A 23,046-nucleotide genomic window follows, 5' to 3' on the forward strand; every position below is an offset into this window, starting at 1 on the left:
CTTCTTCAGCAGAAAATAAATCGCAACATATATACAGATGATTAGTCTAAGGCAATATGTATCATAGACTTTGGCATCTCTATGTTCATTACAGAATATAATCTGTTGAGGAAATCAAACAGATAATAAGAAGAGTGTAAAATGTTACTTATTCTGGCAGTCAGACCCTAAGTTGCTAATGATTCATTTTTTTGAATGTGCACACAAATGTTTAACTGATATTTGTGATAATGTTGCCTAGCTGTTACTTCATGTATCTTTAATATCTCTGGAAGTTTTGTAATTTGTGGCATCCTGAAATTGTGGGACAGTATGCAGAGGGAATAAATTTACTATATGACTTCAAAATCAATTTAAAATCACATTGCCAGTTAATTCAAGTGTGTACTGTTCATATTTTAGTAGACATCATGCTTTCAATCCCTTGATTAAAAAAATTGCTTGGTGAAATTGCAGATGGATGTTGATGTTATAATTATTGTCTTCCATAATTGTGGCTTAAGTTATCGGAATCATAGCATTAACAAAAGTGAATGTGGAAAGTAATTGCAGAGTAGCAACAAGGAATTTAACCAATTTAGTCACTTGCCTTGGATGAAAGAAAGCGTCCACATCATTTTACAAATCATGCCACACACTTGGTTGGAAGAAATGGCTGCAGCCAGATCATGTCAATGCCGATCAAATCAATGCCAACCAATACTATTCAGATGTATGCAAAGGGCAGAACTTGAAAGAAAGTCAAGTGTATTCAACCAGGTCATAATATACCTCTGTAGTCCCTGTAAATGCTCAACCAACGCCAATGGCTAAAGGTATCTACAACCAAACACTTACAAGTCCCCTGTCAACTTTCAGCCAGATACCAGTGATTGAAGGGGATTTGCCATTTGCGGGACCACAGGTTGTGGCCCCCAGCCTACACACTGCACCATAGGGTGGCCCACCCAGAGAAGGGCCAAGCTGTCTGAGCCTGCACCCTTCCCCAGGCCAGGCACACTCCTTTGCACTTTTAACTTACCAAGTCTGACCTTCTGCCACAAGAAGACGGCTTGTCCTTCATGCCATCTTTCCCTCCCAAGCACATCTGCCAACTTTGCCATTCCTTCTTTAAGGTTTTCTATAAATAACTTTGTTCCTGAATTTGACAACCGAACTCCATAACATCTGTACAGTTCTGGTGAACTGATATTGGTGTGGTGCAGTACCCACTCCCCTAGTTCTCTTTGGTCAACTTCCTAGCCCTTGTCACTGCTCTAACATTATTTGCTCCTTGTTGGACTGGTCTTGGAAATATATCTGACCACACATGCTTAATGTTCAGCCAACTCTGTCTGCTTGGACCATTGACAAATTTTATTTTGAGGTACAACAATGGGCTGCATGTCACATAACCCCCCCCCCCCCCATGTAATAAAATTAAACTTGGCTCAGGTAATGACTCAGAATACTCTGTTAAAGCTGCCAACAGGTGGCGCCACTGCATCCCTGTCCATCCCAGTCATTTTCTTTCTCTATGAAACCAAAGTTCTGCCCAGATTCACCCAATTCTGACCACGTGGTACATGAAAGAATGCCTCAGAATCCACACCTGTGTCAACTGCTTTATGATACCTCCAAAAAAGAAATTAGTCATCATGATCTGACACATCTTCTGTAAGTTTGCAATCTCTGACCTAAGTACAGAACCTCAGTTTCTGATGCCCCTTTGCGTTGGCATGTGATATGGCTCCTATTCTGTAAGAATGAGCTGTTAATTCGCTAATGCCCTATGCAGACCGCCTCAAGGCCCTATCCCTGTATTCTGTCTCCTACAGGCTTTTGAGGGGAGATCTATGCCTGGCATACAGGGCATTGTTAGACCCCACTCTGATGGACCTCCTGCATATCCACAAAATAAACAGCAGCAGAATTACCTGTTATAAAGACGTAAACCTTGCTTGTAATATAAATAGGACCCGCTAGAGGATAGGTTTCTATCACTGAGATTACCCCGTCTGTGGAACAGGCTCCCCATCCATGTGAAGCAGAGCTCCTCATTAACCCATTTCAAGTGCAACTTGGATAATTAGATGGGAAACCAGAAGTTCAACCCTGGTTTGGCACCTATGTCTCTAATGGACACAGGTAACCTGTAAATGGTTCATCTCCCAGATCCACATTTACACTTATCAAGGTTATCAGAACTTGTCAGAGATTTGGGATGCACGGCTAGGCTTAAAAAGGCCCTTGTGGTCATTAGCCAAATAAACACCTATGAACCTATGTCAAGGCCCAGCCTTGATATGGGTTTTTCAAGGCGGTCCTGAATTGGAAACTTCATAATAGAGTTGGCTGTCTGTGACACAAGAACAGTGCATCAGCACTCCGTTGCATCACTTGGTATTTATTAAACCATCTAACTCTATCCCATACTGTATCCTTTGGGGGCTCGAGCGTCTGCCTTTTCCTAGCGGGTCCATTTTACTCTTCATCACAGGAACTCCTACCCTGTCAGCATCAAGTAAATATCACTGAGCTCTGGAACCCATGGAGGGTTGTCAGTCTTATTGCACTGCATTATCTTAGATATCCACAATGAGCCACAGAACACTCTTAAGTATACTGCCTGAAACAGCCACAATTCATGCTCCAAACTACATACCTCTCTCAGACCTTCCCAAAGCCTACAAAAATTGATGGACTTATGCACATCTGCTCTCCTGACCCCCATTCTTACCCAGCATTGGAGCATCTTTCTAATTACAAATGCTTACATGGTGTCCTGCCATTCTTGCACCCTTTGGTACCAGCTAATTGGTGTCACGTGTGCACCAGCACTGCACCTAGACATACTCAACTTTTTAAAAGTAAAAATGTAACCTAGGTGATGGCCATTTTACTTGCCACCCTGCATCAGCCCATGTTTCTATAAAATGGACAATACATTTCTTATACCATGCTTTCACTGTCATGCCTCATATCCGTTTATCTTCATGTCCCAAAGGAGTTGTGGAATCCTGTAAGGTTTTGGGTCTACCGCTGACAACAATTGCCTGAACCTGTCCCACTGAAGATAGTAAAGTGAGTTTGCAACAGCATTCTCCCTCAGAATATGCTGTGCTCTGAATGTTTTTGCATTTTAAGCATTTGTTTGACTGCAACAGTTATGTTAACCTCCATGTAAATGCAGTTTCCTATATTCGTGTATTATATATTTTATCTCCGTGTATATATATATATATATATATATATATATATATACATATATATATATATATATATATATATATATATATATATATATATATATATATATATATATATATATATATATATACACACACAGTGTACATATTTGTGTATTTTATATGTTAACGTCATGTAGATGTAAAATTTTGGTTTTAATGCACAATCCAGAATAAGCCTGCCATTGATCATTTATGATCAATAGTCTACCCTGGTAAACAAGATATAAACAAAATACAATAAAATACATTTATTATTTATTTATTGACATTTGTTTACCGGGAAAGTCGACTGGGCCAAATGAACCCATTTTCAGTGGAGGTGCGGGGAGAAAAGCTCCGCAAGACAATGACTATACTGGTGCATAACATTAAAAACATTCAGAGTAAGCAGTAAATACATAGCATTCAACATATTCAAAATAGGTAGTAAATACAAGCAATGTTAAAAAAGAGAGAATGAAGTTTAGCAAGACAATAACATAGAAAGGGCATACATATGAACTATATACATATATCAATTTAAGTATACAATTTAACATAAGTAACTTGTAGTTATGTAGTTTTATGATAAGCAGATGTTTACAAATATTTGTAATAAATGAGATCAGGATACAAAGCACAGTGCAAGAAGAGTGGAGCTGGTTTATTGACAGATGGTAAATGGTAATAGATGGAAAGCCAGTATTAGTGGAATCATAAGGTCAGTATGAAGGCAGGTATGGGGATCAGGTTATGGATGAGTGGGACTTGGCACATCTGCAATGCCAAAGAGTGGAAATATGTTGGTGCAATCATTTTTTGAAGGATGAGGTATTGCTTGTGGTTCTAACAGCTATTGGGAGAGAGTTCCATAGTTTGGCAATGGAAAAGGAATAAAGCATGTTATCTGCTGTGAGTTATGGCTTGTAAACTTGTAGAAGGAATTGGTTTTCGGATTTGAGTTGCCTACTTGGGTGGTAGTGGTATAAAATGGATGTAAGGGCTGGACAATCTGATGATTTGTAAATCATTTTACGTGCTGTGGTTAACTGTAAATAGATAATTTGGGAATTCAAGCCAGTTGAGCTCTTTTAAGGAGATGTAGTGGTGTGAAGAGTGTTTACTGTTGGTTGCAAAGTTGGCCACCTTGTTATAGGAAGACGAGCTTGGTTTTTAAGGAGGATGGGATGTTGGTAAGGAGAGGAGCTCCATAAAGGAGTGATGGAAGGAGAAAGGTTGTGGCGAGAGTACGCATGGTAGAGCTGTTGAGACAGTGTTTGTACCTATAAAGGGTGCCTAGATTTTTGTTTGTTTTTTTAATAGTATTGTGGATGTGGAGGTCGAATGTTGGGTTTTTCATCGATAATAACACCTAGTAGTTTAATGTGGGTAACTACCTCTAAGGTGGTATTATTTTGAGAAAGGATGACAAAGTCTGGCTTATTGACAGAGAGGTTTTATCTTAGGGGTGAATATTATCAATTTAGTTGTATTGGGGTTTAGTGCTCGGTGATTATTGGCCATCCACTTTTCAGTGGCAGTAAAGGCGTTCTGAGTTAGTAGGAGAAGTTCAGATGTTGAATTAGCAGAGCAAATAATGGTCGTGTCATCTGCATATTGTACCACAGATACATTATTAAGGATGGAATGGAAGTAATTTATAAAAATACCGAAAAGAATGGGTCCTGAGATAAAGCCTTGGAGAATACCTGTTGAAAAGTCAAGGAATGGGAAGAAAGAGTTGAGTCATTTAATGGATTGTTGCCTGCCTGTTAGATAGTTAGTGAACTAATTTAGAGTTGGGGGAGAGATGCCTAGGGTGGAGAGTTTACTGAGGGGTAATTGGTGGGAGACTGTATCGAACGCTTTTGAGCGGTCAAGGATGAGTGAGGAAACAAATTTGCCATTGTTTCTGGCTTGATTGACTGTGTCCATAAAAGAAATAAGTGCAGTAATAGTACTATGATTTGGCCTGAACCCATGCTGAGTTGGGGAGAAGAGCTGGTATGTTAGTAGATAGTCAATATGTTGTTGGTGGATACATTTTTCAAGAATTTTGGAGAGAGGGAGAGAATGGTTATGGGATGGAAGTTGGAAATGCTGGTACTGTTACTACCTTTGTGGGGGGGAAGAATATAAGCTTTCTTCCAGATAATTGGGAGATAGGATTCCTAAGGGATCTATTGATAAGTATGCTGATTGGATAGGCAATAGATCTAGCTGACATTTGGAGGTATTCTGGGGGTAAATTGTCGGGGGGCAGTGGAGCCAGGTTTTAGTTTTAGGAGAAGTTTGGTTACAGTGGAGATGGATATAGGGGAGAAAGAGAATGAGGGTAGGGAAGGGGTGTGTTAGTGGAGAGATGTTAGTGTTGGAGCTAATTTGGGAGAAGGTGGTGGTAAGTTTGGCTATACTTTTGATGACATGTGAGTTAAAGAGAGTAGCTATTTCATTGATGGTTTTCTCAGGGAGTGGGCAAGGCTTGGTTTTGGTGCTAGGGTTGATTATAGACGAGATGGAGTTCCAGAATTTCTTTGGATTTTGTTTGTGATGTTTTTGGAGGTTTAAGTAATATTGTCTTCGGTTAGATGTAACTAGGTGTTTAGCTTGATCACAAAGTTGTCCAAATTCTATGAGATCAGTGTGATTCTTGAACTTTTGCCATTTTTTCCATATTTTGTCCCTAGCAGTCATGATTTGCTTGGTGGCTTTGGAGAGCCATATGGAATGCTTAGTTTTTACCCTTTTTTACTCTTACAGGGGCTAATTTGTTTATGATATTGAGGAATGTGGAATTCAAAAGCTCAACAGCTTCGTCGAGGGGCAGACATTTTAATGTGTTCCAACTGATGTTGCTTAGGATATCATTAAAAGTTGAGGGATTAAAGTTGCCTAGGTTTCTACTTTGTTTAAATTGGTGTTGGGAAGGTACTGTGTTGGTTTTGCAAAAATATATAGGCTGGTAGGTGATCACTAATTCTGGAAAAGACTGTCCCTGCTTCTGAAATTTTATTTGGATCTGACACTAGTATCCAGTCAAGAACTGAACCGGAGTCTTTATTTCTATTAGGTCGGGTTATATATTTGTTTAATTAGTTTTGTAAAGCTGAGTAGGTTGATGATAGACGATGGAAACTGGCCTGAAAAATCGTTCCAGTTTATGTTTACATCACCTAGGATGATTGTCTCATTGTTTATGTTGTTAAATAGCCAGGATAGAGTATCTTCTAAGATGGGAATGTTGTTGCTTGGGGGATGTATAGGACTGTAATGCAAAGATATTTGGCTTCATTCAGTTTGAGGAGAGATACAAATACTTCAGCTGTGGAGAATTGGGGAATAGGATTGCAGTATGGGACTAGGGGTGAGGATGCTGGGAAAGAGTATAGCAATGCCTTCTCTCTTTTTTTTTTTGAGGCCTGTCTGCTCGCAGGCAAGTGTACCATGGGGGGAGGAATTCTGGGTCCTTTATATGGGGTTTCAGCCAAGTTTCAGTAGCAGCTAAAATGTCTGGTTTATTTTGGAATATCCAGGCATGGGAATCAGGTATTTTGTTTCTGATACTTTGGAGATTCATTGTAATGAAATTTAGTGCTTTTTGTGGACTAGGAGGGATAGTTGTTAATGGGGTGGGACCTGGGTTAGGGTGGATATCTCCACATAAGGATATAATAGATTGCTTGTACAGATAGGTAAAAAGCAGAGATTGTCTTTACGTGTCACTGGGGATGCCTATATGAATGGAGAGAATTTTTTGGGAGTAAGTAATTCTTAGTTTGGTGAGGAGGAATATATTGAGTGAATACAGGCTAGTGGATATGCCTGAACAGCTAGGAAGAGTTGAGAGTTGGCTGGCAGTTGTTGTACATGTGTCAGGCATACAGGCTGAATGTAGGGTTGTCAGAAATGATATGATGCATAGTACAAGGACAGGAAGGCATAGTGGAGAGATAGGTATGCAAATGGATGGCATACTGGATAAAGTAGAGTACAATTTGGATAAGATGTACTTTGGGGTGGCTTTGTCAGTGGTAGTAAACCAATAAGGTGCCATAAAAGCCTGAAACATCTTTACTTGCCCTATGTTGCTAGTCCCCCCACATGCTTACATGGGTAGCTGACTACTCTCGTATATTGGCCCAAAACATACTGTGCTTTTCCTGCAACTCTCCTCCTGATGTGTACTGCCCCAGCTCTCTCCCCCTGATGTGTACTGCCCAGCTCTGTCCCCCAGATGTGTACTGTCCAGCTATGCTCCCCTGATATGTACTGCGCCAGCTCTGTCCCCCTGATGTGTACTGCCCAGCTATGCTCTCCTGATGTGTACTGCCCCAGGTGTCTCCCCCTGATGTGTACTGCCCAGCTCTGTCCCCTTGATGTGTACTGCCCCATGTCTGTCCCCCCTGATGTGTTCTCCCCAGCTCTGTCCCCCTGATGTGTACTGCCCCAGCTATCTCTCCCTGATGTACTCGTTTCTGTACCTTAAATCAGATCTCTGCAAACCAGTTCCCGTTCAAGCACTTCCCAAAAACTAATGGCATCTGTTGTACCTGTAAATTGTTACATCAGTAATTCTACATGACAAATGGCCTAGTAATTCATGTTATCTTGTTTTTAATGTAACATTATCTATGTGCCATTAATAAAGGATCTACTGTGCTCACTCTGTGAAACTTGTTAACTTTTCATAACTGCCGCAGAATACCGTACCAAAAACTGTACTGGAGAGTGAAGTAATGCTCCCCTTGTCACCACTCCACCCCCCCCCCCTTGTCACCACTCCACCCCCCCCTTGTCACCACTCCAATGCTTACCTTGCCCCCATTCCAACACTCTGCTTGTCACCACTCCACTATGGCCCTTGAACTGCTTTATTCTCAACCTCTCAGGGTTAAACCTCAGTTAAGGAGCTTCATTGTGAAACTCTGTGTAAAGAGTAACACTGAAGTATTGGGATAACATTAACCTTTCAAGGTACTGCTTCAAACTTTGTTAGACTTGTTGCTACTCTTTCAGTGCATTACTACTAATCATATGACCACTGAGTAAGTGCCAGATGTACCATGCCCATATATGTGGTGTCCTCTCCCCCTCTCTACCAGGATATTTTCAAATCTGTGACATCTTTCTCACCGTGGACCTTCACATTTATGTATTAATTAATTTCTCTTCTCAGCCTGTATAAGCCCAGCAAAGCCATTTCCTTTCAGGGTGTATATCCATCCCAAGGAGTAAATATGTTGTTGCCGACCAAACAGGTGTCATTTAATCGCAGCCTATGAATAAGCCTAAACCCTACCAATCCTTTATCTTGTTATCCAGTTTACCCCATAATCTGACCTTAATGCCCACTTGCGAAAGCTGAGTGGCATAATGTAAGGCTCCTGTATCACCTTACTACATGCAATGCGACAAAACATGCGAATAATGCATGATGAGCATTTCAACATTTCGAGTTGTTTCATCCAGCAAACTTTCCCCAACTGACCACTGCTGGGCCTCAGCCATATATCTGCAGCAGTTACCCCAACAAACTGTTCTGCAAGAGCTGCTTACTGCCTTATCAAACCTTCCTTAATTACCCATCTACCTACTTTCTCTACCCGTGTTCAAGTCTGCTGAAATATTATGAATCTGCCTGCCACCAACCATGACAATACCTTCAGAGGCATTAAAACTGTTATCAAAACAGTCTCAGTCTATGATTCCACCAAGAAAATAAGGGCAATATTTATTTATTTATTTATTATTTTATTTATTTATATTTGTTGACCGGGAGTGTCCAAATGGACGTAGTTCCATTTTCAGCGGAGGCCCGGGGAGAAAAGCTCCACAGTTAAAATAAACAGACAGTAGTTACATTGGATTACATAGCGATTAACAATTTACATAGCAATTACTTACAACATATTTACAGATGAAGAGCATAGTACATCAGTGGACAACTAGAATCTTTATCTGTGAAGTACATAACAGACATTACCAAATGTTACAATAAGAAGTTCCTGCTGTATAATAAGTACTGGGCTTATGAGCATCTGAGCTTGCTATAATCAAGGTAGTTAGTGGAGTGGAAAGAAAGGTAGTGGTTGGATAGGGTGGGTGATATTAGAGTGGGAGTTGCAAGGGCATAGCCAGCATGTTTTTAGGTGCGCTTTTAGTAAAGTTTTGAACTGAGTACATGATAGTATGGAGGTAATTGTGGGTGGGAGGGAGTTCCATAATTTGGCTATGGCACAAGAGAATAGTGCTTCACCAGGAGAGTTATTGGCTTTAGTGATCTCCAAGTGATTTTTATTGCTAGATCTTAGTGGTCTGGTGGTGCGATAGGGTTGGAGTAGATTCTGGAGGGATGGGACATTTACGGGATGGTTTACTAGTTTGTGGGAGAGTGAGAGTTGATACCATTGAAGGAGGTGAGGGAGTTCAAGCCAGCCCAGTTTAGCAAGTGAGAGACCGTGGTAGGATGCCCCTGTGGCGAATTTGGCGATTTTGTTGTAGCAGGTCTCTAGCTTGTTTAGATCGCATTGCCTTAGGTTGGTATATATTGGAGAGGCATAAAGTAGGGTGGAGATAAGGTGGGAATTTGCTACTGAAATCTTTGCTGCTTTGGTGAGAAGTTGCTTATTTCTATATAACGCTCCTAGTTTTTTGTGGTCTTTTTTATGGTCATGGATATGTGAATGTCAAATTTTAGTTTGTCTATTTCCACTCCTAGCAATTTGGTGTGTTCAGTTGGGTATATAGTGGTGTTGTCTTTTGCTTTGATGTTAAAGTGAGAGTTGTTTTGAGTTTGTTTGGTGGGTTGGAAGATGAGTAGCTTAGTTTTGTTTGGGTTAAGTATTAATTGGGCATTGGATAACCAAGTTTCAACAGAGGAAAAGACTTCCTGTGTGACTTTTTGCAGTTTGGGTAGGGACTGGGCTGAGCAGATGATGGTTGAGTCATCTGCGTATTGTATGAGTGTGCCATGTTTGGTGGCAGAGGCTAGATTATTGGTGAAAACAGAGAAGAGTAGGGGTCCAAGGATGGATCGTTGGGGATCCCCTATGGAGACAGGTAGTTGGGGAGATATGTCACTCTGCCATATAATGGATTGTTGGCTGTCAGACAGGTAACTCTGAAACCAGTTGGTGACTGATTGTGAGAAGGATAGGTTATTGAGGACAGAGATAAGTTGTTTGTGTGGGACCATGTCAAATGCTTTAGATAGGTCTTGGCAAGTAGCAGAGGAGAGATAGCCATTGTTTTTATGCTGAAGGATAGTGTTCGTAAAGGAGAATAAGGCAGTGGTGGTGCTATGGTTTGGTCGGAAACTATGCTGAGTATTGGAAAAGAGGTTGTTAGTAAGGAGGTAGTCTGAGACCTGAGAGTGTATGCATCTCTCTAGTATTTTGGAGAGTGGAGAGAGAATAGCTATGGGGTGGTAATTGGTTAGTTCTTTGGAGGGTCTGCCTTTGTGGAGGGGAATTATATGTGATACTTTCCACAGTGTGGGAACGTAACTTTCTGACAGAAATTGGTTAGTCAAGGTGGATACTGGGTAGGCCAGAGAATCAGCTGTGATCTGTAGGTATTCACTTGGGAGGTTGTCTGCTTCTAATTTGGTGGGCTTAAGTTTAGTTAAGAGTTTTTTTTATGTTGGAGGTAGTTACAGGAGGAAAAGAGAAGGCAGTGGGGAGATTACTAGTTGAAGGTGTGGGTTGGAGGGGAGGGGGGGTTGTGTTGTTTAGCTAGTGATAGTATGGTTTGTGTGAAGTGTGTGTTGAATGAGGTAGTAATATTTTCTGAGGAGTGAGGGATGTTAGGAGGAGGGGTACTGACTTTACCATATGACTTGGGGAAATATGCTCTAGCAGTTTTAATTCATACTGCTACCCTGCATTTTTTTTTTTTTTACTACACCGGTGGTGGTGCTGCGGTAGCACTGTCGCCTTACAGTAAGACGTTGTCCCATTCGATTCTCAGCTAGAGCGTCTTCTGTCTGGAGACATGCGTGAATGGGCATACCTTCATTGAAGGGTGTGCTTCAGAGCTGGCAACTCGGCACATAAAAATCTACTGCCAGTCATTAGCGGACCGGAGTTCCGCTGTGGCGACCCCTAACTGGGAAAAGCCGAAAGACACAACAACAACAACAACAACAACCCTGCATTTTTTTAAGTTAACTATGCAGGCTATAAGCAGAAAATAATTTTAAGTTTACTTTCCTTTCTGAAAGTCTCAGTGGTGTATTGCACTTCTGTAAACTTTTACCTTCAGAAGTATAAAATGTACCCTTGGTTTGCTGCAGCTTTCTAAAAGCAGGAATTATTTTTATTATTACTTTAGATAGCATTCTTCATTTATTGATTTGCAAAATTCGACCACTGCAAGTGCAACTATGCTTGTCTGCTGATCTGTAATGTCATTTATCTGCTTAAACTACTGTTGTATGGTGTCACCTTTAGTTATTCACCCAGTTGCTAACAAAAGATGGGAAGGTCACCAGAATGTATATAGGCCTGACCCCTGCTCCATGAATTATCTTTCCTCTATCAAGCAGTCTTTCCTGCACTCTTTGCCCATTAGTGAAGCTGTATTTAAATTTAACCACATTTTTTCATGACATCCTGAACTCCCTAGCTCCCTTAAGGAAAATCACGGTCAAATCCAACTATGCTCCCTGTCTCACTAGAAATACTCTCTCCCTCATGGCAAAAAGAGATAAGGGTTGGAAACTCTGGCTAAAATTTAAATACAATTTAAATACCCTCACAATTACAAGACTACAGATAAGTTAAGAACCTCACCAAAACAAAAAACATCCACCATGATAAGAAAAACTACTACATCCAAGCTCAAACTAACTAATATGCCAACTCTAAAAAATGTTGGAGTACTATTAACAAAATTCTCCATCCTGGTACCCCCACTACCCCTAACGCCTTCCCTAACAACACCCCAACAGAGACTGCAACACTTCTTAACAAACACTTCATAGAGACTATTGCTAAGTGCATTCCTAATAATACTACAGATGCCTGTAACACAAACCACTGTACCCCTCTCATTCAGACTACCAATGCCAACACTTTCTCATTCAACCCTGTCTCTGTTTCCTACATCAGAAAACTGCTCCTGAAATGTAAACCCTGCTCTGCCTCTACTTACACCCTTCCTCCCCATTTCCTTAAAATAGCTGCTGACTCTGTTGCTTTTCCTGTTTCTATTTTAATTAATAAATCCATTCAAGAATCCATAGTTCCTGACCTCTGGAAATCTTTCTTCACTATACTGCTACACAAGTGTGGTAATTCAACTAACCCTAGCAACTTCAGACCTTTTGCTATCCTCTCTTCTCTGTCTAAAATCTTTGAAAAATGCATCCACTCTCACCTAATTACATGTCTTATCCAAGAAAATCTCCTCCCCCTACACAACACGGGTTTCATCCTAAACACAGCACCTCCACTGCCTTTAGTTCCTTCTTTGAAACTGTTGCTATGGCCAGAGACAACAACAAACTTGTATCTTGCCTGTTCCTCAATCTGTCTAAAGCCTTCAACGCTGTTTTGATTTGATTAGATTTGATTTGATTTTGATTTGACTTATATACAAACACACAGACACTCCTGGGGAAGGCTGGCACAGGTTCACTAGCTATGGCTCCTTCTGCCCCTACTAAGTGGTAATACTATCTGCCACCAACCACTATTTATCAGTGTTAAATAAAATTAAGAATTCAATACACAGGAGTTTCAGATTCAAACGTTTACTAGTGTACACCAGGAGGCAAAAAACGTACAAGTACAGAATTTTGTCTGACATGAAACAGGAAGCACACAATTTTATATAGGTTTAACATTTAAGCTATGCCCACCTTACTGACGTGATATGTCACAGGGCATCTACATCACTTTAGCTTACAATTCTTCATTCATTAAGTCTTGCTGATGCTGTATATTTTAAAAAACTTTTCCTTTAGATACAATATGGCCTTGCTATCCAGCTGGTCAGTCATAATGTCTTTCTGTAAAGTTACTTGTTCAAGGTTTCATATCAGTTCGAATACAATAGCAGCTTCAGTCTTTTAATGCATGTCTTTTTTCTCTGTTACACTTCCTCACACAGCTGCGTGCTATCTAAGTAACACATATACAAGGCCAGATCATTCCAACAGGAAAGAGCAGAAGATTTCATTATTTCACACGTTTAATTTCCTGACCCAGCAGATAATCACTTGTGAAAAGCATAAACATTAAAACTTGCTAAGCTAGCATTCTGCCAGGGTCAGAGATCAGCCTTGCTTCAAGCCACACTGCAGTTTCAAAACTACTTCACATTTAGACATGAATTAATTTTATTACTATATGATTAATAGAATAAAATGCATTATATACTACTTTGCTTTTAAACTAGCATTTCTCATGTATTCAAATACACATTTTTCTAACAATCAGCTACCATAAGGCCCTTACAAAGGGTGACCAATTCTACTGTGCAAAGTTACTATTATCCAAGTGGTAAGTATGCCCAAGACTTGAAGGCTATTTAGAAGTGGCCGGTACAGTGTTACCAAATACATATGCAAGTACTCTAAGAATTTAAATGTTTCTAAACAAAATCAGTCACTAAAAGGTTTAAATATATTTAATAAAAAATAATAAATAATAAAAGAACAAGACAATACTCAATAACTTAGTACAGTGACAACAGAGTTCAGAATCACAGGAAATACTTTAAAACAACATTGCAGGACAGTCTCACATAAATACAGAAAACATCTAGACTGATCTTACTATTTTCCTATCTATCTCTATGAGAGATACTATGATCTAAGTTTTACTTACAGAGCAAGGCAAATACAAGTGCTGAATGGATGTTTTCAGGTCCAAGACAAGATACAAAATGCACAGACATTCTCTCTGAGATAGTTCTTAAATTAATAATACACATCACTGCTGGGTTAGCCAGCTGACATCACTATGTGACACCTGCATCTAGTTCCCAGACTAAACAGATACCAACAGAAGTTAACATGTCTCTATGAAAAATACTTATCACTTAGAAGCTGACACTTACCTCTTAGAAGCTTGCCTGAAACTGGAAGTCGTAAAACAATTAACACTTTTACATTTTAAACCTAGTAATTATTTCTGTCTTAAGACAATAGAAAGAAACTCTAGCTGTAGACATTCTGTCTTCTAGCTGTGGTAAACACAATCGTAAAACTCTTCACTTATTTTCTCAGAGTTTGTAAGTTAACTCTGTATGTCCCAATTTATACCATGAAAACATACATTTGCACAGGCATATAGTCCATATACAGTTCTGCTGTTTTCTGGCTGGGTGCACTGTGCTTACATTTTTGAAGCTCAGCACATAACATACAGGTTACTCACATTTGTAGACAAGCCTATGGATCATATTAATATTTACAGTGACATAGAATTATTTACAAAATTCTAGCTAGCAGGTCTAGCAGCCTTCACACACTTTATAATGGAAGGACCAGTACATAATTTCCAAATTGTAGGCCAATAGCAATCTTATCTCCATTATCAAAAATCTTAGAAAAATGCATTCATTCCCAGTTCCTTAACTATTTGCTATCAAACAACCTTCTATCTAATTCTCAACATGGCTTCTGACCCCATCACAGTACCATTACAGCTCTCCAGCCTATACAGATATCATCAACCAATATAGAAATAATGGTTATCTTGTTTCCTCCACATTCCTAGATATATCCAAAGCATTTGATACTGTCTCCCACCAAAAACTAGTTTATTAACTCTTGCCCCTTAATGTAAGCCATACAGCCCTCACACAGATCCATAACTACCTGCAGTGGATATTAAAAGTTTACACACCCCTGTTAAAATGCCAGGTTTCTGTGATATAAAAAAATGAGACCACAATAAATCATTTCAAAACTTTTCCTACCTTTAATGTGATCTATAACCTGTACAACTGAATTGAAAAGCAAACAAATCTGTTAAAGGAAAAAATATAAAAAATAAAAAAACATACAATAAGCTGGTTGCATAAGTGTTCACACCCTTAAACTAATGCTTTGTGGAAGCACCTTTTGATGTAATTACAGCATTCAGTCTTCTTGGGTACACACCTGCCATCAATTAAAGAGACTCTGATTAACCCTAAATAAATTTCAGTTGTCCTAGTAGGATTTTCCTGACATGTACTCAGTTGCCTGGTACAGCAAAAGCCATGGTTTGTAGAGAGTTCACAAAGCATCAAAGGGATCTCATTGCTGAAAGGTATCAGTCAGGAGAAGGGTACAAAAATATTTCCACAGCATTGGCTATACCTTGGTACGCAGTGAAGATAGCCATCAAAAAGTGAAGAAAATATGGGACAATGATGACGTTGCAAAAAACTTGACATCCCTCCAAAATCAATGAAAAGGCATGACAAAACCTGGACAGGGAAGCTGCCAAGAGACCTACAGCAACACTGAAGGAGCTGCCGGAATTTCTGGCAAGTACTGGTTGTGTATTACATGTGACAACAATCTCCCGTATTCTCCATATATCTGGGCTATGAGGTAGGGTTGCAAGATGAAAGCCTTTTCTAACACAGAAAAAACATCCAGGCCCGGCTAAAATTTGCAAAACAATACATCAAGTCTCCCAAACCCATGTGGAAAAATGTGTTAAGTGACCAAGGTTGAACTTTTTTGCTACAATTCCAAAAGGTACGTTTGGCACAAAAACAACACTTTGCTTCACCAAAAGAACACCGTCCCCACAGTGAAGCATAGTGGTGGCAGTATCATGCTTTGGGGTTGCTTTTCTTCAGCTGGAACTGGGGCTTTAGTCAAGGTGGAGGGAATTATGAACAGTTCCAAATACCAGTCACTTTTGGCCCAAAACCTTCAGGCATCTGCTAGAAAGCTGAAGATGAAGAGGAATTTCACCTTTCAACACGACAATGAACCCAAGCATACATCCAAATCAGCAAAAGAATGGCTTCACCAGAACAAAATTAAAGTTTTGGAATGGCCCAGCCAGAGCCCAGACCTAAATCCAATAGAAAATCTGTGGGGTGACCTGAAGAGGGCTGTACACAAGAGATGCCCTCACAAGTCTGACAGATTTGGAGTGCTTTTGCAAGGAAGAGTGGACAAATACTGTCAAGTCAAGATGTGCCATGCTGATAGACTCCTACTCAAGAAGACTGAATGCTGTAATTAAATCAAAAGGTGCTTCAACAAAGTATTAGTTTAAGGGTATGCACACTTATGCAACCAGCTTATTGTACATTTTTTTCTTTTTTATATTTTTTCCCTAACAGATTTCTTTGTTTTTCAATTCAGTTGTACAAGTTATAGGTCACATTATAGGTGGGAAAATGTTTTGAAATGATTTATTGTGGTCTCATTTTTTTTATATCACAAAAAAACTGGGATTTTAACAGGGGTGTGTAAACTTTGTATATCCACTGTATCTGACAGACTACAAGCTGTAAAATGGCAACGTGATTTATAATGTTTGCTACCTGTTTCAATTGGTGTTCCACATGGGTCTGTCTTTGGTCCACTCCTATTTATCATCTTCATCAACAAGCTTTATACTCCCACTCATCTAGCTACAATCTTACAGTATGTAGATGATTCCACTCTTATCTGTTCTGCCCCCTCACTCTCTAAACTCCTAGAAGTAACCCAGCTTTCCTTCACAGCAGTAGAATCATGGACCTCTGACTCTCAGTTAATTCTTAATCACAACAAAATGAAACTTATGATATTTTCAAGGAACAAGACCTCGGACCTGCATTCCCCTTTTCAGATATATTCTTCTAACAATTCCAAGATAGAAACTGTACCACACACTGCGTTACTCAGGGTTATAATTGATAACAACATGAGATTTGATATGCACTTGTCTCTAGAATCACTTTATAGAATTAAACCTTTCCTTACTGACTCCACAAGACAATCTATTGCAAGGACTCATCCACTCTTCTTTTTGTCTCTCCTGTTTTTACCAACCTGAAGAAAACAGATCTAACAAAATTAGATGCTTGTTGCAATAAGATTGCAAGATTTGCTACCCATTCATCATATAGATCCCATCACTGCACTGCATTGCCTTATGGCAACTAAATTGGCTTGAGTTATCTAATTACCTAACTCTCACCCAACTTATAATGGCCCATGGCATAATATACCAGCCTGACAAGTGTCCAGCACTCTGTAATCTACTTCAGACACAATCTAACCAAAGACACCTGAGATCTCCTGAAAAACTACTATTACAAGTCACAAAAGCTAACATTCACTATGGAGATGATCATTACTCTAATCAAATTTCCATGATTTGGAACTTAACCCTCCAGCACAGCACGTCTTAGCTACTACCAATCCCTCACAGTTTAAAATATTTCTGAAGTCCCATCTCTATAATTCCTGGCTCTGTTCCATACTTGGCCCTCTACTATTCAGTTTATTGGTAAACAGCCTCCAGTCCACTGGTAAACATTCCATCCTCATCCAATATGCTGATGTCTCCATCTTGATTTACTCCTAATAAACCCTGCCAGGACTCCCACAGCTTACACAAAGCACCTCCTCCTGTATGGATACCTGGCTCAATAACTCTAAGCTAATTCTAAATCAGAAAAAAAACTAAGTTACTTTTACTTACCCCCAAATCTCTGACCTTCAGAAAATCACAGCTAGCAATAACATCCTTGGACCAAACAAAAGCTGACATAGTAAATAACACCAAACTACTAGGCATCACAAATAACAACCTAATATTTGACATCCTTAATTAACTTAGCCATAAAGAAGACAAACCAGAATCTAGAGGTACTGTCCCATGCCAAACACTTCCTCACCAATCCTGCCAGGAAAACTGTATCTCCAAGATATCTATTTCTTACCACCCTCTATGCTGTCCCCTTCTAAATAACATACAAACCAAGACCAAAGTGGAACTTTAACAGTGGGGCAATTATATAGCCAAATTTGCCACTAACCACAAGTATCACTTGCATCACTGAATATCACTCAAGGAGCTAAACTGGCTCAAACTAAGTGACTACCTCTCACATTTCCAGCTAGGATAAGTCCTAAGCTAATCCATCATCCCACTAAGTGTCCAGACTTAACCAGTCTTCTTCAAATGTACTTCCCAGATTGTCAGCTGTGCTCAAAAGTAAACTTCTGCTAGCTACAACCAAAACAAATAACTATGCAGGTGATTCTCTATGTTCTCTCTATGTCTTAAAAATCTGGAATTCAAATTCCTCACCAGCTAAAGCAAATTAAAAACCACCAGACCTTCAAGACCAAACTCAAAGTACACTTACTCATGGTTTTGCCCCTGCTTACTTTCAGGATAATACTTATCAATAACTCTTGGGTAAGTATCCTTCTCGTAGCAATCACATAGTGAATGTCCTACCTTCTGTTTCCCCTACTGTAATCTATAGTATATTCAACTCCTCAACCCTAAAATACCTGTATGTTTCTCTTATGTGGAGTGATCAGTGCATCATACATATTTTAACATGAAATCCTTACAAGATCAAATATTGACTATTGTCTCTGAAGCATTGATAGTCTTCCTTAGAAGAAACGTTGCCTGGGCATAGTTTGTAATCCCCGTAAGGTTTTTCAATTTTTATCCTCAGTTGGAAGCTGAACTCAAAAGGCTGGCCCAATTTTTTACAACTTTGTTTTTTTACCAGTGGCCTGTCAAAAAAGGACCTGCTTAATGAGAGAGCATCATTTGCATTCCTCTAAGGCAGTAAGTGTCCTTACTCTTAGTTTCTAACATAACTAAAAGGAAAAACATTGCCTCATAAATAACCAGTGTGCACCTTCATGCAATAACTTTAAAGTATACTGTAATTGTTTCTGGAGTAGCATAATTGTTCAACCAATCTAGTGAAAGCATGCAGTATTCAATGGCTGGGTATTGTTTTTTTTTTATTCTGAAGAAGTCCAAATTACTGGGATGAAACCGCTCAATACATTTCTTATTTTAACTGGGGGAGTTGTTTTTTCCTTTTGTCTGACTTCTCCCCGTGGTTGTTTTATTAAATCTTTATCACTCTGGAAGGTTTATTTCCCTATAACTTGCACCACATATGCTTAGATAATGGTCTGTCTAAATTGTTGTTTTCTTTTATCAGTATATACTTTATTTTATATTTCTGATGTAAAATAATTCCTCCACCTTAATGCTTCAAAGTTAATATAGAATATGTAATTGTTTTTGAAGGAAGCATTTTGCATCCAGAATTTAAATTATGTAAATATTTAATTTTGACATAAACACACACACACACATACTCACTATGTGTTTATATGTATGCCTACACACACACACACACACACACACACACCATGCAAGCATATGAATGAATATACACATGCTCGTGTATGCATGCACACACATACACACACACACACACACACACACACACACACACACACACACACACACACACACACACACACACACACACACACACACACACAAACACAAATTTCCCCACCAGTTACAAATACTTTCTTGATAGAGTATATCTCTGGTATCTTATTGTAATCAAATGACTGAACAAAAAATTATTCAGTTGAAGGCATTGCAACTCACCCATGTCTCTCAAATGTTCCTTATTTTACCTCATATTTTTGCTAAGTCTCTTGAAAATATTTAATTTTCTGGTACCACTTATAGCTTCATACTTCTTAAATGTACATAACCTTCATATTGATAGAAAACCTCTTGCTCTATTTACTTTTAAAATTGAATTAGAGTTATATTTAAAATTGTCCCTGTTTAGGTCTTTGTCAAGAATTCCTGAGAAAAGAAACTGAGGTGGCACTTTCAGGGCAACCATTAGGAACAGATCACCTTTGGCTGACATTTGTAGATTCCAGTCTTTCTCTACTCAGTCCTTTTCTGTACATTATGACATTGCCTCTTTCCCTGCAGTTTTAAATGAGAAAGATTGCTGATAATTCTGGTAAATCCACTTCTCATCCAGGAACCCTTTGTATCACAAAAGGTGGGTCACAGGATAAACAAGTACAAAAACTACAACAGAGATGTGAGGAGATAGCTGTCCACTGCATTATGTTAGAGATCTGACTTTACTTCTTTGTTATTTGTGAAAAATAAAAATAAAAACACATACATATTACAGAATTAATCAACAGTAATAAACAATCCAAAACATCACATGCTAATTACGCCACAATGAAGGTACTGAGGAAACAAACTTAAACAAGATTAGTCACTGGAATAACTCAGCTTTCGTTTATGATAAGTGCTTTAATTCACCAACGACTTCATCAGATCAACTTTTTAGTAACAATGACTTGCGTTACATCAGCCTAGCTTTTAGTTGTAGGCTACTGCCATTACTGTGCATGAGGTTGTCAGTTATTATTTATGATCCATTGCGCTTTTTTATGTATATGTTAATTTTCCATGGGTTAAAGCTGTTATTAAAAAGTTGTTCAGATGAAGTCGAGTTAGTGGACAAAAGCTAGGGTTACCACCTGTCCCTCTTTGGACAGCAGTGTCCTGTGGAACAAAAATGGCAATAGTCCTGATATTTTAGGACAAAAAATATTTCACAAGTTGTCTTTAATAGTTGCATAAAATGGTTATTTTTATATCTCGGACACTTAAATGTTATACAAAATAGCATAAGCAATTCAAATGGTATAAGGATAAGCTTTTATTTTGCAAAAAAGTGAAGCTGTGAATGTTGCACTGGCTGTGGGTATGTTTTGTCCAGCAAAATCTCACAGCTCTATAAATATGTCACACTTTGGACATTTGAAAAGGTGGCAACCCTAATGAAAGTGCTTATCATAAATTAAACCCCCCATCCCCAAAACTTATATATACCAACTTTGAGATCACCATACCTTGGGGTAAAAGGAATATTTGAGGAAATGGCATCTCAGACTTAGTATATGTAAGAGCATTCTTTTGGCCATTCAGTCTATGTGTTTTATGCGTCGGTCTAGCGGGTCCCAACATTTTAAATGGTTACAATATAAAAATGCTGCACATATTAAGATAGCTGTCACAATGATTTTGCAACTGGTGTGTTTGTTGAAACTATTACACTTGATAAGCATGTGGGTTTAAAAATTATACTGAGGAAGTGAGAACATGAAAAAGAATTTGTATTGTGCATATACTGTTTCCTGTAGTGTGCATTCTACAATTTTCCTGAATCCAGGTTCTAATCATATCTATAATGTTATTCATAGTGGCAACAAAAAATATGTAATTTTACCACAGAGAACCTATATTATAACTGGATGACAGATTGTATTTTTCACTTTTATAAAAAAGAATAAAGAATGCTCAGACTTTTTTGCATACTTTGTTGTGTACCTGTTCCAAACAGCATTGTGAAGAGGGTACTTCTGATTAGTCTAACTGCCTTCTGTTGGTCATATTTCACATTGCCTAGGACACTATTTAAAAGAAACAAAAGCCTATTCTGACAAAATAACAGACAATCCAAGTGAAACAGTAAACATTTTGGCAAATACACTTCAAAAATATATTAACCGTTAGAAAAACTTCACTAAAATTGATTTTTTTGATGGAGATCATGATTTCTTGGTTTCTTGACAGAGGCCTGATTTTCTGATTGTCAGGAGAATTTTCTGACAGGTGATAACCCTACCATATGGAGAGTTGTAGGAAGACTTGCACCCTGAAAATTGATGTTTATTCTGCTGTCGTCTACAATATCATGGATGTGCTAATTGGTATAGCTGACTTATATATCTGGTTTGTGTTGATTTCTCACAGTGTACAAATGATGTTCACTTACAATGTGAGGTATGGAAGAGACCTTAGAAACAGAACAAGAACAGCTATATGAAATGTTATGGCATTGAGGGATTATTACAGCTCACTAAAGCTGATCTTATCTTCTCCCCTGCATAAACTGCTATTACGACCAAATTTGTATTCGAAGGTTCACTAGGCTTGCAGCCCAGCAGCCTGTTGAGGAGCCTAGCCCAAATTTCTAGCTGTCTCAAAGCATTGTCTGGTTAAGTAACTTGCTTAAGGTCATATAGTAGATAAGTGAGGGCTGCGGGAATCAAACCCAGTGCCACCCTGCCTTAGATAACATACCTTGAGAAAGGTTCACAGCTGCATATAAACTAGGTCATCTTTAATGTGCTAGAATGAACACTAATACCGTTCCTGTCCACAGTTTTGAAAGTCCTGGAAAGGATAGCATTTTAAATCAATTTCCTTTTTTCTAATAAGATTCCTCTTCATAATCACACTGTCATCATGGATTTTATTGTTGCTATTAATGTAGTTGAAAGCTTTTGTTAGTAAATGTTGCCCTCTCTGTAATTTAAAAAAAGAAGGTTATTTCACTTCAAATTCCAGTATTTTATTTTCCATATACAAGAACTGATGATGTTTTTTTCCACTTTTTGACTGTAGCTAAAACACTGATTAGTCCTTAAGGGGTCTTTTGCATGTGCCTCCAGTACAGGAGATTTAATGTATTACACAATGAAGATGCTAGTTTAGCTGTGCCTCTTGAGTTTTTACTGAATGGATTATATGTACCTTTTTGTTTGATATTATCTGGAATATTTTGCAGGCACCTCAATGTTTGTGTATGTGAGGCTTGGTCATAAGCTCTGTGGTTCCAGGGTATAGCCAAACAATCTGTGTGTACTGTACTAAAAAGTACCGAAAAAGAGTGAAAGATGGCATGTCTACAACTAATCGAGTTTGCTTTTTTAAAAGGTAAAAGTGAAAATTTATGAGCATTATAAAAGTATGTGGCTGAAACAGTGGTAAATCCTTAATGGGTC

At 38.7% G+C, this 23,046-nt stretch overlaps 1 protein-coding gene across 2 annotated transcripts in view; it reads left to right on the forward strand.

Moving 5' to 3' along the window:
• The window catches only part of LRRC20 (leucine rich repeat containing 20), a 1,971,882-nt gene that overhangs the window by 1,658,093 nt on the left and 290,743 nt on the right, over positions 1–23,046 (forward strand). The gene's annotated exons all lie outside the window — the stretch shown is intronic.

Source organism: Protopterus annectens, chromosome 14.part0 (genome assembly GCF_019279795.1).
Source record: "Protopterus annectens isolate FY-2018-M chromosome 14.part0, PAN1.0, whole genome shotgun sequence".
Taxonomy (NCBI): Eukaryota; Metazoa; Chordata; order Ceratodontiformes; family Protopteridae; genus Protopterus; species Protopterus annectens.